Source organism: Orcinus orca, chromosome 10, assembly GCF_937001465.1.
Source record: "Orcinus orca chromosome 10, mOrcOrc1.1, whole genome shotgun sequence".
NCBI lineage: Eukaryota > Metazoa > Chordata > Mammalia > Artiodactyla > Delphinidae > Orcinus > Orcinus orca.
Genome location: NC_064568.1, coordinates 101,378,494 through 101,395,208, shown reverse-complemented (window position 1 = coordinate 101,395,208; position 16,715 = coordinate 101,378,494). Strand labels below are relative to the sequence as shown.

Genomic DNA, 16,715 nt, shown 5'->3' with positions numbered 1-16,715 from the left:
CAAATAACCCAAGGAAATGAGTACCCTCCCAATGAACTGAAGTTTTGCTCTGTGCTGTTTGGATAATACCATCCTAACAGAATACCTGGAAGTTACAGAACAGACTCATTAAACACAGCTACCAGTTCATAAGCCCTTGAAATGCCTTGGGAGTCCCAACGAAGACTCTTCCAGGGACAGAGGGCCGGGTGGTGCCTAGGTCCGGCTTAGGAATTAGATTTCATTTCAGAGACCGCTCGCTACACTGTACTGAGACTGTTTCAGCGGCTGAATCAGGCCGCCCTGGGGAAAAAAATAATTTTTGTGTGAATTTGTGCCACTTGCCTTGGGCGTGGGAAAGGGAGTGGCACCGGCTTGCTATCCTCAATGGGCTACGTGCTCGGGCTTTGTCTTATCTGATCCACACAGCTCCTTGTACAATGAGTACCACCCTCATTCCATAAACAAGGCATCGGAGGGTTTCGCACTCAGAAGGGAGGGATCCTTGTGTCCGGGAGACGCGGTTTGGCCTTAGGACTCCCCATAGGCCTGGCTGAAACTTTCTTAGACCTGCACCAGTGCCCTTCTCCTTCCACAGGGCTACACCTGCATCTCAACCCAGGGTTCTCCCAGCCTCTGTCACAGGAACCTGGGGCCCCTCGGGAGCACCCCACCCCTTCTCTCTGCTCCTAGGTGATACAGGCTGTCGGGTCCAGCATAACCTGTTGGGGATGTGCTGTGCTGATGAAGAAGGAAAGAAACGACACACCAAAGCTGCTGCGAGAATTAGCCGAGTTTATTGGCAGGAGCTAGGTGAGCCCTTCTGGGACTGGATTTTTACGGGACTCGATCAAGGAGGCCAGAATGTCAGACTGCAGAAATCAGGAATTCATAGATTCAAGGGCAATTTCTCTAGAGTCAGGATTTAACATCCTTGCAGGGACCCCAGGGGATGGACGAATTCTCTGTTGGGGAAACTGATGGGCAGTGCTGGGTGAAGCAAAAAAGCCCAAGCCTTCCTGGCAGGTGGCCAAGGAAGGGTGGAGAAGCATGAGGCATGGTGGGATGGGAATGAATATTAGGGAGGCAGAAGACCCACCGGAGGATGGTGCCCCGCAGGAAGCCCAGAAGACGCAGCTTCCCCCAGAAGGGGGACGTGCTGGGGAGCGGGACCCAGCGTCTCGAGATGTTCAGGAGGGCTCTGCTCTACAGATCGCAGGAGGGCTGGGCTCATGAACAACCATGGTTAGGATGAGGGAGAGCCCAGAAGCTCTAGCAGGAGCCTGCATTTAACCACCAGAAGCTACAGGGCTGCTACCACCCTCCTGACTGGCGAGGCCACAGAGGCAGCCAGAGAGGCGTGACCACCAAGGAATCACAGACACGGTTAACAGAGCATGGTGTTCCCAAGGGAAAAAATAAACAGGCAGCCAAGAAGGGTGCTACTCAATATCTGCAAAAACAGAGGCAAGAATAGAGGACCAGGAGACGGCGGGGCTGCGCCCCCAGTAAAATATTATGGCTTCTTACGCAGTTTCTAGATTCAAGCCAGCTTTCAGATTTGGAGCCCACTGACCAGAGAGGGAGAACCCTGCAACACCGCTGCAAGCTGTACTGTGACGATAGCTGCATCAGTTTCCTAAAGTACCCCAAGTAGGCGGCTGACAAGAGAAATGTATTCTCTTACAGTTCTGGAGATCAGAAGTCTGAAATCAAGGTGTCAGGAGGGTCACACTCCCTCTGAAACGTGGAGGTGATCCCTCCTCGCTGCTAGCTAGCTGCTAGTGGTTTTCCAACAATCTCTGGCATCCCGTGGCTGACAGACGCATCCCCCCAGTCCTCCCTCTTCACATGGATTTCTCCTTTTGTCTTCACACCGTCTTTCCTCTGTGCATGTCTGTCCCTGTGTTCCAATTGTCCCTTTTTATAATGACTCCAGTTACACTGGATTAGGGTCCACCCTAATGAACTGAACTCATCCTCATGTGGTTAAATCTGCAAAAATCCTATTTCCAAATAAGGTCACATTCACAGGTATGGGGGTTAGGACTTTAACATATCTTCTTTTGGGGAGAAGAAAACTCAACTCTAACAATAGTATCACTGAAAAGGTCATTTCCTAGGTGAGTAATCACTGGGAAAAGGTGAAAACTCAGACAATGTAAGAACTATTGGGTCTGAATTGACATTGACCCCTGGAGACCCAAAGCGTCATCATGACCCCCTGTTAGAGTGGGGACCTACGAGGCCGGGCAATACATGGAGTCCAAGTTACTGTCCAGCTCACAGTGGTGCTGCGGTTCCACTGACATGCCTATGGCCATTTCCTTACTAAGTGCACAACTGTATTAGCTCTACTTGGTGGTTGGATTAGCTTCAACTTTGGAACTCTGGTCCTTAGGTTAAGTCCTATCATAGGGGAGAACAACAAATAGAAACTTCTGAAAATAGCCCTACCTGTCAGGGTAGCAAATCAAAAACAATATTGCATTCTGAGGGGGGGTGGCAGAAATTTGTACCACCGTTAAAGACCTCTGGGGTGCACAGTGGTTGTAACCATCCTATCTGCATTTAATTTACCAATTTGGTCCCTGCAGAAACTGAATAGATCTGAGGGAATGATTAAAACCTACAACAAATTAAACAAATAGTAGCCCTGCTCACGGGTGCTGTGTTGGATTTAGTCCGTGGCAAACAATCATTAAAGAGAATTAGAAACTGTTTGCGTTTACGTGGGATGGAAAACAATATTCAATTAGCTCTTTGCCTCGTGGCTGTATGAACTCTCCTGCCTTCTTCATAAAATGGTCTGAAGATATGTGGACCACCCGAACATCCTACAGAACATAATGACATCATGGAGATTGGACAGAAGAAATAATATGAGGTCTGTATTTCTTCCCTGGTATTTGCTTTCCTCTCCTCTCCTTCCTTCCTTTCCCCTCCCAACACACACAGAAAACAATTACACCTTTAAATACAAAAGGACACTTCTCTGAAATAGTCAGCAAACATCAAGGATGTGCAGATGTCACACCAAGAGCAATAATATAAGGTCTCACTGGAGACCTTAGTAAAGTACATGCACCAGAGAGGATGGCAGATAAACCCTGTGAAGATTCAGGGGCTCACATTTCAATGAAGTCTTTAGGAGTCCAGCGGCTAGAGAATTCCTGAATGCCCCCTCCAAGGTAAAATACAAATTTCTGCATCTTGCCTCCCCCACCACAAGGAAAGCAGCACCATGCCTGTTGTGCCTCATTTGATTCTGAAGGCAGAACATTCTACACCTGGAAGTACTGTTCCAGCCCATACACTGTGTGGCACAGAAGAATATTAATTCTGAGTGGCACCTGCAGGGGGTCCAAACTGCAGTGCAAGCACGCCCACCACTGGAGCCATATGATCTGGTGGCCCATGAGGTTGGAGGTGTCAGTGGTGGGATAAGATTACAAGTTAATCACCAAAGGGGATGCTGCCTATAAGCTTAAACTATGCATCATGGCCCATCTCTGGGAGCCCTGCCTCCCAGGTCATGAGCATTAAGCTAAAATACCTTTGTTTAGCTCACAGGAAACATCCTGACTAGGCCCACCTGTGAAGAACTGCAGGGAGGAAGAAATTAGCACATCCCCTCTGGAGGATGACCAGAGCCAAGAAATGTTTGACTTTACTCCATCCCCTTTTAGTATAAAAAAGCCTGAGCTCTAACTCGGGCAAGATTGCTCTTTGGGACATGAGTCCACCATCTTCTTGGTCTTCTGGCTTCTGAACAAAGTCACTATTCCTGGCCCCAACAACTCGTCTCTCAATTTATTGGCCTGTCATGCAGGAAGCAGTATGGGCTTGGACTCGGTAACAATCATAGTTGAAACTAAAAGTAGAACTACCATAGGACCCAGCAATCCCACTACTGGGCATATACCCTGAGAAAACCATAATTCAAAAGGACACACATACCCCAATGTTCATTGCAGCACAATTTACAGTAGCCAGGTCATGGAAGCAATCTAAATGTCCAACAACAGACGAATGGATAAAGAAGATGCAGTACATGTATACAATGGAATATTACTCGGCCATAAAAAGAAACAAAATTGGGTCATTTGTAGAGATGTGCATGGACCTGGAGACTGTCATACAGAGTGAAGTAAGCCAGATAGAGGAAAATGAATATCGTATGTCAATGCATATATGTGGAATCTAGAAAAATGGTACAGATGAAACTATGTGCGGGGCAGAAAAAGAGACATAGACGTAGAGAACAGACATGTGGACACGGGGCGGGGGGAAGAGGAGGGTGGGATGAATTGGGAGATTAGGATTGACATATATGCACCACCATTCGTAAAATAGCTAGCTAGCGGGAACCTGCTACAAAGCACAGAAGCCCGGCTCGGTGCTGGGATGACCCAGATGGGGGGCATGGCAGTGGTGGGGTGGGGGGAGGGAGGTCCAAGAGGGAGGGGATATAGGTATACATATAGTTGGTTCACTTCATTGTACAGCAGAAACTAACACAACATGGTAAAGCAACTATACTCCAATAAAATTTTTTTTAAAAAAGTACTGCCTAGACATGGAGATCTTTCAGGAGGAGACAGAAAGGCACTGGGTTCTCCCAGGCTTTTCTTTGGTTGCTGATCAGAGTCAGCTGCCAGTCTCCAGTGACATGGGATTTCCAGCCCATGTGTCACCCTTGGTCTTGCAAGTCCCACAGGATCTTCATCATCAGGCAAAATGTGTGGCGTCCTGAGCTGCAGGGCTGTGTGAGGAAACGGAGGACCGATGAGAGCCTATTTTTACTTTAAGAATTGCCTCTCATTCCATTCACATGAGACACTTAGAGCAGAAAAACCATAGAGACATATAGGGCAGGGGCTGCCAGGGGCAGGGGGTGGGGGGGTGGGACTGTTCGATGGGGACAGAGGTTCAGCTGAGGAAGATGAAAAGGGTTCTGGACACGATGGTGGTGATGGTGGTACAACCGTGAATGTATTTAATACCACTGAACTGTTCCCATAAAAATAGTTCCGATGGTAAATTTTATGTTATGTGTGTTTGACCACAATGGAAAATTTTGAAAGAAAAAAAAAGGGATGAAGCATGTACTGATACATACTCTGCCGTGGATGAACCTTGAAAACATGATGCTAAAGGGAAAAAAAAAAGCAGTAGCAAAGGTCACATACTGTCTGATTCCATTTATAGGAAACTTCCAGAACAGATAAATCCACAGGGACAGAAAGCAGATTGGTGGTTGCCAGGGCTGGGGAGGGGGATGGGGGGAAACTGCTTCTGGGGTGATGAAAACATTTTGGAACTAGATAGGGGTGGTGTTTGCACGACATTGTGAATGCGCTACATGCCACTGAATTGTTACTTTAAAATGGTTAAGTTTACGTTATATGAGTTTCACCTCAATAATTCATTTTTTAAGTCCAACAAAAATCACCGATCCGGCTGGTGGGTGTGAGTGGGAGTGAAAATGCTCAGGGCTGCGTACCGCCCTTCTGCAGGCGGCACTGGGCCCAGATGCTCACTGGCTCCCGAGGGTCTTCTCCGGGGGTCTCCTCCAGGGACCACCACCACAGTCTGTGCACAGAAGCCCCCCCTCAGGCCTCAGGAGCCTTCCATCCTCAGAAGCATGTGGCAGTGATTTTTCCCCTTTTTTGTGGGTTCTCTGTGGTTATCCATACGAGACAGGCCCTGTGTGTTTGCAGGGAGTCACCAGGGGCAGAGGCTCGGATCAGAGCAGCTGGGCAGGGAAACGGAACCCTGGGCGCTGCTGGGTCCACAGGGGGCAGGCGGCCTCCACTCTCTCAGCACGACCTCCCCTGCCTGGCTCAACCAGGGGCTTGCAAAGCCCTTGCCAAGCACCAGGCAGGCGCCCCGTGGGACCAGACAGGGACAGGGGAGAGGGCCGGGGTGGGGGAAGATGAGACCCTGCATGACAGAGCGAGGCTGGGTCTGCACTGGGGGCTGGAGGGAGAAGCCGAGTTACTGAAGGATGCAGGGAGCAGAAGAAGAACAGCCCAACTCAACAAACAAAACAAAACGATGCTTTGGTGACGGAAACGCTGAAGGTGCAGGAAAGGGTGTGATGAAGGGCCACGTGCCAGAGCAGGTGGGCAGTGAGGGCACCCTGATGGGGGAGAGAAGGTAAGGGGGGGCGTGTGGAGGTCGTTCGAGGGTGGAGGGTGGGAACTTCAGGGAGCGCAGAGCAGATGGCCTCGATATTCTAACTGGGAAAGGCGGCCATGCAGAATCTGGCCAAGGAGACGGTGGGGCAGGACTGGGCAGTAGGCAGACAATTCCCCAGCGGCCAAGGGGTCCAGGACAGGGCGTGCTGTGTGAACAAAGGTGCTTCCCAAGATGCTTCCTGAGGAGAATCCCCAGGAGGGATGTCAAAATGCAGATTCCCAAACTGCTCCCCAGAACTGGGATGGGACCAAAAACCTGCATTGTCAGGACAGCCGGAGTACACGCTTCACACCAGGCAAGCTCGAAGAAAGAGTGGTTAAAAAGTGCTGAGCGTGGAGAGCCCGGGACGGGCTGGATAATGTGAAACTGCGGGGAAGCCTTTAGCATCCTTTGGCCTCGTATAAAACACCGCTGCCCAAAAGCCCGTGAGGAGAAAACTGACGATTGGGGAAGGCCCGGTGAGGGGCGTCTACCCAGGAGGGTGGGGTCCACCCAGGAGGGTGGGGTCCACCCAGGAGCCTGGGGTCTACTCAGGAGCCTGGGGTTTACTCAGGAGGGTGGGGTCTACCCAGGAGGGTGGGGCCTACCCAGGAGGCTGAGGTCTACCCAGGAGGCTGGGGTCTACCCAGGAGGGTGGGGTCTACCCAGGAGGGTGGGGTCTACTCAGGAGGGTGGGGTCTACTCTGGAGGGTGGGGTTTACCCAGGAGGGTGTGGTGGGAAGGCTTGGGGGGGTGACTGTGAGCACAGTTGCAACGCTTGACCTTGGACCCACACTTAGCAGAGACTGAGAGTGAAGGCAGGAGAGAGCTGAAAGACGGTGAGAGAGGAAAAGTGGAGGGGAAAGGTCAAGATTGGAAGTGAGTGAGGGTGAGGAAAACAGGAGCGTCTGAGCAGGAGGTGGGGTTTCAGGGTCGGACAGGGGAGCTGGAGTCCAGGCAGCACTGCTTGGGGCCAAGAGCCATGTTCCCAGGTCACCCATCAGTCCCAGGACATCTTCCTGAGGCAGCCACTTTACACAGATACTTGGGGAGGAAGTTATTTTTCTATTGTAACAAACACTTTCCATTAACTCACATGAAATAGTAAGATTTTTTAAAAAAGACTTCCAAGGCCTTTCTCCTGGCTGCTTCCGGCTCCGCACCCGGGGTCCGCGCCCCTCTGTGGTTTGGTGACGTGCAAGCGCTGCTGAGGAATCTACACAATAACGACAGACATTGGAGCATTAAAAATGCCAGTGAAGATCAACTGCATCCTAATTTCCAGGCACTGATTTTTAAAAATTTCCTGGGTTTGAGAATGACTGCAGCAGATAAACAATTTCAGATGCTGCAATGCCAGGGCTGGGACAAAAGAAGACGTGGGGCCGGCAGCTCGGAATTCAGATGGGTGACCTGCAGCGGGAAGGTGGACGGGGTGGGTGGCGGGTGAGCCAGGGGATCTAGACCTCAAGGAGAGTTGGGGTCATCTTGCAGGTGAGGAGATAAGACTGACAAAAATAAATGACTTTTCACAATTGCCGACCGTAGCCAAATGACACATGCAAGAGTTAGGAAGAAAGGCAGGAAGGAATGGATATATATATGTGTGTGTAACTGAATCCCTTTGCTGTACACCTGAAACTAACACAACATTGTAAATCAACTCTACTCTAATACAAAATAAAATAAAAATTAAATTATAAAAAAGGACGAAAGGCAGGAAAGAATGGATGCATGTAGATGTATAACTGAATCCCTTTGTTGTACACCTAAAACTAACACAGCATTGTAAATCAACTAGACTCTAGTATAAAATAAGATAAAAATTAAATTTTAAAAAAAGGAAGGAAAGGAGTGAAGGAAAGAGGGAGAGAAGGGTGGGCGGAGGAGGGAGGGCAGAAAAAGAAACCTGTCCATTTGTAAAGCTTGTCCTCGACTCCGGCTGATGGCTTCAAGGAAATGGAGGGAGAAAAATGAAGACGACATAACCAATAAAAGTGCCTCGTAACCTTTTACTCCTCAGTCCACAGACACACGGAAATTCAGAACTGGAGAGACTCTGACCATCTCACCACCCCGATTTTATGGGTGCGGAAACCGAGGCACAGAGAGGTCACGTGATGGGTCGTGGCGTTGCTGGGATTGGAACTCACAGCTTTGCACGGGGCCCAGAGCTCCAGCGGCAGGCTTCCCACACACCACCCATCTCTCCCCGTGGGGTGGGTTCCGTGCCTTCTCCTGCCCAGCGGCGTGAGGATGAGACTTACGGGAAAATCGGTGGGGGGAAATACCACGCACTCTCTTATCGTGGTCCTGGGAGAGCATCGTCCACGTAAATATTTCGATAAGGGTCAGCCCACAGTAGGTTGGTGGCGCACAGCCAGTACTGCGGCTGCTAATTTACTGTTTGATGGAGCCAACGGGTCGATTATAGCCTGGGCGTCTAACAAGCTCCCCACTGAACTGCACCTGCTTCTTGGAGCCTGTGATGGACTCACGCAGGGCTTCATCCACAGCAGGAAGGCGGCTCCACCCTCTAGGCGAGCCCACCTTCCCCTCTCCACCCTGCACCTCCCCTGCCTGACCGCATCTTATCCGCTGTTCTCAATCCCAGGGACCTGGTCGCTCTGTCCCGTTGCTATGGCCACCAGCCTCACCCCAGGCACCCCAGCGCTGCGGTGCTCACGGGCTCTGGCTGCCACCCAGGCAGATGCTGAGCCGTTGGGGAAGATATCGTTCTTCTCCGAAAGTTGTTCCAAGGCTGTTCCACGGGACCCTCTAGGCTGTTGGCTGAGTGTTTCAAAGCTGTCCATTTGGCGGCCGTCCACAACCGAGCAGGGATAGTTCATTTCTCTCCTGCACGAGCTTCCAGGCGCCTCTAATCCCAACCTTAAAGAGCTAAAGAAAGCTGTGCCCAGAGCTCAGGACCCTGACTGGTTACTAAACCCTGAAAACTTCACTGGTTGCCACCGATTCTCCAAGCCCCTAAGAGGGTGGTGAGGAATATTGTCCCAAGAGGTCCAGCCTGACCCCTTCCCCAGCTCCTGAGTGTCCTGTGACCCCGGAGAGAAGGAAATCAGTGAGGGGTGGGGGGAGGCAAAGAAGCACATAGTTGAGACTAGAGACGTCCCCTCTTCAAAAACAAAGGCAAACCTCCCGTGTGTGACACAGACTCAGGGCGCGGTCCTGGTGGTTTGCTGACCCAGTGCTTGTGTTCACCGCCATCACAAGCAGCGAGGGGCTCCGAGGGGCTCCCTGAAAACCCGCGCTACCAAGTAACACCTGTCCCTTGGGGTGGACAGCGTGCCTCTCCTCATCAGGACTCCATCCCGAATCCCACACTGGGCACAGGCAGGCAGGGCGCCCTCCAGGTCAGAAAGCAGCGTGGCAGCAGAGAGCGTTGTTTTCACTATGCTGCTCCCACAACTCCACGCAGCTCCCAAAGCCCGGAAGACGGGAGCCCCGCGCCCCAGGGATGTACCCCGTTGTTGCAGAGCCCAGCCCGGGGGTGGGGGCAGCAGGGATGCACTGCCAGGTGTTCACCCACGTGAGAAGGGCTCAGGGTGGGGCAGGCAGCGGCCACTTCTGCTGACCCAACCGCAGCCATTCCAGCCACCGAGGGGCCAGGGCCACCAAGGCCCTCCCCAGGCCTCATCCTTGGCATCGATCTGCCCAGAGATACTTTGCTGAGAATTGCCCTGTCCTTTGCTTAGTTTGCAAATAACTAAATGGAATATTCAAATTGAGCTGCCTCAGAGATGCGGGTTCTTTAGGAGTAATGTCAAAAAGTATCTCTTTCCAGTGAGAGAGAATATGATCGTAAGTTAATAACTAGTTAAAAATTAATGAGAAAGATGCCAAAGGAGGCTGTGGCTTGAATTTCTTCATACATTTTTGTGCTCACTTGGAATAATTCATTCAGTTTACCATTTCAGTTTGAATGTCTTCATAAAGATTTATGGTTTAATTTTTAAATTGAGGGACAGCGTGTTTTCCTCTAGAGCTGGCAAAGCAAACCTCGAGTTCAAGCCTTGATATTCAGACCCCACCGCCAGGCCCATCACTACCACCGACTTTTAACCACATCCCCTAAAAGCGGGGAACAAAGACGACGAGTATGAGCGCTGAAAAGGCCAGTGTTCAGAGGGCTGACAGCGTCACACGTCCCAGGAGGGTTAGCACAGACCCCCGTGCTTTCCTTCCCATTCTTCTCCCCATCACCTCTCCCCTCCCGGCACGCACATCAGTCCCACTTATTCAAAATGACCCCCAGTCTCTGCAGAGAACATTTAGATGATCAAGAGGCTGGACAGGGTCCAGCAGGAAGAAGCCTCAAACTGGGCAAACGAACTGGGCTGAAATGTCTCCCAGAGCTGCTGGCAGGCTGTTGAGACCCACCATTTACTGAAAGACACTTGGAAACTTCTTGCACCACGGAGGTCTGGCGCCTCATGCACACTTCGTGACCTGCACGGCACACGACTGTGATCGCCCCGTCACTCGTTCACAGGCCCCGCGGGTCCCCGAGGCGGCGGCTGCTCCCAGACCCGCCCAAAGCTTAGGCGGGATGAGCAATGTTTTCCAGCCGGGCTGGGCTGCATGTGGTGACTCACGGAAGACTCTGGATAGGGAGGCAGCTCAGGACTCCACTTTATGATGGCGGTGTCCCCGCGAGAACGGGCATGGAGGGAGGCCTGCCACTCTCTAGATGGGTAAGGGGAAATTCAAGTTATTCTATTCTATTCTATTCTATTTTATTCTCTTCTATTCTGTTCTATTCTGTCCTATTTTATTCTATTCTATTCTATTTTATTCTATTCTATTCTGTTCTATTTTATTCTATTCTATTCTATTCCATTTTTTATTCTATTTTACTTTATTTTATTCTATTTTATTTTATTCTATTCTATTCTATTTTACTTTATTTTATTCTATTCTTTTTATTCTATTCTATTCTATTATGTTACTGAGTTTCAAGTCGTTGGAAGGCTCATGTGCTACTGGCAGCTGCTGGCTTCCTGAGGCTTTAAACAAAATAAGAATTGTCTTGGGATATGGTATAGCCCAGCACAGCACGCTGGGGACCAGGAGATGGCTTGGACCTGGCCCTGCCCCTTACCAGCTGCATTGCCCTGAGTCACCTACCTTCTCAGGGCCTGCACCTCGGAGACAGGCTGCAGCTTCTCCTGCTGCTGCCCTGAGGCTCAGAGAAAAGGCAGGCAGGGCAGTGTCTGTCCCAAGGGGCTGCCACAGGAGAGGTGCTGGGGGCATCTGCTCAGAGCCAGGGCATGGATAGGTTTTCAGTGTCTGTCACCCAGTAGTCATCGGTCCGTGTTGATTTTGTGCCCCTCCTTTCCCAGATAAGCAGCCACCACAGAGCTGGTTCCAGCAGCTGCACCTTCAGCCAAGCCACACACACGGCTTAGAGGCGCTGAGTCCTCTCCACGAGGTGACTCCTGAGGGCAAGTCTTCAGACCAGCTGTCCAGCCCTGCTCTGTCACTAGTGGGTGGTGCACCTGTGCATGGAGAGATCACAGTTCCTCTACCCTCCTGCCAAGCCTCCACTTCCCCATATTTAGTTAGAAACTGAGCTCTCTCTCCCATGAACCTAGGCAGCCCATGACCAGTGGGGCTTGAGTTTGTCTTATTTTGTGGCTTCATCACCCTCCACAGATGGCTTCTGTCTCATGATCCAAAACGGCTGTCCAGATCCAGTCATCTCATCTTATTCCAGATGGACCGGATCCATTGTGATAAGCCATTTTGTAGCACCGAAACCTTTCTTCTTGAGAAATCTTCCCCAGTTGAATAAAATGACTCAGGGGAGGGGAAGAAGGTCTGCTCAGCTCCGCACCCCACCTGCTCACAGAAGGCACCCCTTAAGGAACCCCCTGGGGTTCCCTGGAGCATAGTTAGAGAACTGCAAGACTACATTCTAAATTCAACATTCTGCTATTCGAAGTATTCACAGAGTCACTTGGGCACATTTCTGAGCCTGACAAAATTAGCTCAAGGATGATGTGAAACACATAGCAGAAAGAATACAGACAAGATTCCCCTCGGACCCAGCTCTGCAGATCTGCCACCTGGGCAGAACCCACTTGGCAGGAAGTTCCTGGTTAACTGATCTCAGCTGTACACTCAGCAGCTTTGGGGGAGGAGGGAGAAGAGGGGGAAGTCATAGGGAAAAAAGTGTAATCTTATACTGAAGAGAATGTAGGCTGTAGAGACAGGACCTGTAATAAATTAGCATGAGCGGTAAGGGAGTGGAGGGGGCGGGGAGGAGATCAAAACACCTCATCCCAGGTAGGCATCAACTGCTGACCTTGAGCAGATCACACCTGTGTCTCAGTTACCTCCACGGGGGGGCTGGATCATCAGGTAGGGCTTAAACTCTGTGGGACTTTTCCAACCATAAACTTCCGTGATTGTAAGGATTGCAGGCACTTGAGAATGCTGATAACAAGATTGCCCAACTGTCCCTGTTAGCGGTCTCCAGCGACTTGTGTTCATTACAAGGGAGATGGCTTTGAGTCTGTGAGACCAGAGTCTGTACAATTACCAGAGGCAATTTTGGGCACTTCTCAAGTCCAGGAAGGATGTGGAAACATTTGCAGGCCGGTAGAATTGTCTACGTATCGACAAGGATTTTCTATAGCTCTGCTGCTTAGCTAATGTTTTCTGGGGTCACTTCCTGGGGGTCTCAGGTTTACTAATTTTTTACTATTATTTTTTTTTAAACTCCTAAATTGAATGGCCCTGAAGTTGGAAGCCTGAGGAACGAACACAGAGAGGCAGCGAGACTCCCTGAGTTGATTTAACCCTGGGTGTGACTGGACCAGGCTTGTTCAGGTCACAGGTGACTCTTACAAGGTCATCCATTGGCCTGAAGAGGGCAGTGCAGGTAAATACAGCATCTTCAGGATGGCAGGTGTCTTGGCTGGGGACGGTGTGGGACGGCATTCCATCCAAAATCTGACAGCAGGGCCTGGTTGCCAGCTGGGTCGCTTCAGTCTTCTAAGTTCCAAAGTCTTATCTGGATGGACTAGGTGGCCCCTAGTTTTATGTGTCCACCTTTGTCAGCAGCAGGGAGCAGAGACACACAGCCAGGGAGGAAAAAGGAAGCAAAACAGGATGGCGCTTACCCACTAAGGACAGAATGTCCCACTACATACGTTAGAACGCTTTTGACTGCAAGAAACAGAACACTCAGCTCCAACCAGCTTTAAAAACAAGGCTGTTTTTATCTCAGGTGATAAGAAGTCCAGTAAGTTCCCAGGGGATTAAAACCAGTGGTTCAATGATGTCATCAGGAACCCAAGTTCCTTCCAGCTCTTGGCTCTCCCATCCTCAGGGCACTGGGGTTGGCCCTAGGCATCTTGTCTCTTGGTCTCCAGAGCCCTTAGAAGTCCTGGTTTCACATCTAGACCAGCAGGGCGACTTCACAGGTCGTCCATCTGTGCAGGTTCACAGGGCCCTGTGCTCACAAGGGTCCCAAGCTTCGTTTAATGCTTTGCCGTTGCCAGCTTGAAATTTCTAATAATTTTATCTTTGAACTTGTGTTTTTCATTGCTCCTTAGGAGCAATGAAACATGCACGTGAGCAGAGGAGGTGTATGCAACGTGGTGCCCACCCTTCCCTGCTGCCCCATTCATACGATCCTGATGCCAGGAGCACAGAACCCCAGGGTACCCACACGCCCGGGAATCCAGTGAGATTCAAGCGTGATACACCGGCACTGAGTAACTGGGGGCACCAATGGCCCCTAAAGGCCACGCTAAACACAGAAAGAAGACAACAGAGTTCTAAGAAAACACAGAAGATGAAGAAACCCTATCCTATTCTTTCTAACTTGTGTTACTTCCCTGTATTAGCCAAGCACTTACTCTGAAAATGATGACATAGAAGGAAAAACAGAAGTGGTTGGCTAATACACTAGTGCGGACTGTTCTGGAAGAAAACCAGTAGAACTCCAGCCTGTAACTCCGAAAGCCTCAGTTTCTTGCTTTGTTCCTATCCCTTGACTTTTTCTCCTTTTCCTCTATCAACAGAGCAGCAGGGCAACCACCTAAGCTGTGTGCAGTGGTCTATCTCGCTGTGGATGTCTGTCCAGAACTGAGTGTCATCTTCCTGGACTCTGGCCCCTCCGGCCTCCTTTCCTAAGATGTCACAAGAAAGAGCCCCCTCAGTTTGATGTTCTCTCCTCTAAAGCAGCAATTCTCCAACTTCTTCAGTTCCCCCGGGACCATTTTGAGACGAAAACAAGGAACATCTACCCCGGAGCTGGGAAGAAGACTTATTTTTCACTGTATACCCTTTTTCATATTTAAATGTCTTACCATGTGTATAGATGACCTATAAAATGTGTCCACTAGGTATATTTTTAGAATCACCTATTCTCAGTTGTTTCAACAAACAAAACAAACAAGTCAAACCTCTTGCATGAATAGCAAAGAAAAAAAATCAGCTTCTGGAGTTGAGACTAATAAGAACTACGGAAAGTGAGCGATAATTCGTCCCAGAATAGAGTATAATGTCTTCTCAAAGAGTGGCATCAAAATGTCAGGGCCAGTCATCATTTCTTTCTTGAGAATAACTGGCATGTCACAGCTCCCTGGACCCCAGTGTGGAAGCAAGTCTCACAGAGGTCCCTCTGCCCCGAGTTGGGACAGTGCCCTGGCCAGCCTTTGGGGACCTCCCCCTGGCCAGCCTTCCTGCCTCTCCACCCCCTCCTTTCTCAACAGCTGCTTCTCAAGCCCGTGTAGGGACAGGAAGCCGGGCACGCGGGGAGCACAGTTGGGTGTGGAAGGGCAGAGCACCACGGGCTTCTTCTTCCTTCTTCCTGTTGTGCTTTAGCAACTCTCCACACTGACTCATGCATGGACTGGTTAGAGAATAAAAACTGTTGGAGCCAGAAAAGAGCTGAAGACACTTATTTCCACCCCGAGGAGAGCAGAACTCCCAAAGACACATGGCAGTGCTACAGAGCAAGGACCCCGGGCACCGTGCTCCTGGCCAAGTTCTCTCCCAACAGCATGTATTTGTCCAAGACCAACTTTTGTCCAGAAACAAGAAGACTGTTCTGTTGTTTCTATTTCCATACTACAGCTCGTAATATTTAAAGACAGAACACTTCTATAAGCATCAGCTTCCATCACTAAAGCAGACTGGGTGATTTCTTTTTATTTCTTGAATCAGATTGGAGAGTATCATAGAAGCAGTGCTGTCTGCATCAGGGCCTCCCAGCCTGGGCAGTGCCGACACTTCCCGCAGGATAACCCTTTGCCGTGGGGCTGTCCTATCTTGGTAGGTGTGTAGCAGTGTCCCTGGCCTCTGCCTGCTAGGCGCCGGTGGCACCTCTGCCCCTCAGGTTGCGACAACCAAAAGTACCTCCAGAACTGCCAGATGTCCCCTGAGGGGCAGAGTTGCCCCCAGTTAAGAGCCACTGATCAAGAGGAAACTAGATTATTTGGTTGTCCCTAGAGAACACTTACCAACAACAAAAAAAAAATTGCTCACAATTATCTTGGCTTTGTAGCCAAATTATACGGGACACTGGGAGAGTCCGAGGCATTCCTCCACATGCTTTGTGTTTCCACATAAGCGTGCGAGGAGCACCCCTGCCCCTTCTGCCTGGCGTCCTGCTCCTGGAGTTGATGGGCAGGCAACCGCGGTCCTTCATGGCGGAGCCCCACGCCTAGCGGCTCTTAGCTTCCAGCTTTGGAGTCGGAACTGGGATCAGACTCATGGGAACTGGGACATGAGTTTTTCTGCGTGTGTTTCTTTTTTCACCTTTTTTAAAAAACCAGTATACAAACAATACATGCATACTGATTATAAAAGCCAAACGATACAGAAGGAACATATACTAACTGTAAGAGGAAAGTCCCCCTCCATCTCACTCCTTTCCCCTTGGGTGACATCCGGTTATCACTTCGCTGCATTTTTTTTCTGGATCCTTCACCATGCATTTACATAGATGGGGATGTAGTTAAAATTGTATTATTTTTAATGTAATTCTAGGCTTATTTTTCTGTGACCTATTTTTAAGGTATTCCATGTCAGTACATGTGACTCTTTCTTTTTCGTTTCTAAATTTTTATGACCTGTATAATTTGCATGCAATAAAATATTCCTATGTGACAAATGTACACCTGTGTAGCTACCATCACGGTCAAGGTAAAAGCATTTCAATCACTCAGAAGCGCTCCCGTGAGGCCCCTTCCCAGACCATCCTCTTCGTGCTCAGCCCCAGGCAACGACGGACCTGCTTTCTGTCACTTGTCTTTTCAAGAGTTTGATATAAACAAAATCACGTCATACGCTGTTTGTACTCGTTTTGTGTGTGGCTACGTTCTCTCAGCATAATGCGTTATTCAATCCAGCCGTGGTGAGCGCACATCTTAGTAGTTGGGGTCTTTTAATTGCAAAGTAGTGACTCATTGTACGGATACCCCAACGTGTTTATCCATTCACCTATGGATGGATAGCTGGGCTGTGCCCATTTGGGGGCTGCTGTGAGTAATACTGCTGTGAAGACTAGTGGTTAAGTC

At 49.9% G+C, this 16,715-nt stretch overlaps 2 long non-coding RNA genes across 4 annotated transcripts in view; one reads left to right on the top strand and one right to left on the bottom strand.

The window, feature by feature from the left end:
• The window catches only part of LOC117197077 (uncharacterized), a 177,432-nt gene that overhangs the window by 20,964 nt on the left and 139,753 nt on the right, over nucleotides 1-16,715 (bottom strand). The gene's annotated exons all lie outside the window — the stretch shown is intronic.
• On the top strand, nucleotides 9,974-15,310 carry LOC117197076 (uncharacterized). The gene is made up of 3 exons (XR_004477560.2): nucleotides 9,974-10,874; nucleotides 12,928-13,066; nucleotides 13,769-15,310. It is a non-coding gene; the product is annotated as an uncharacterized LOC117197076 (long non-coding RNA).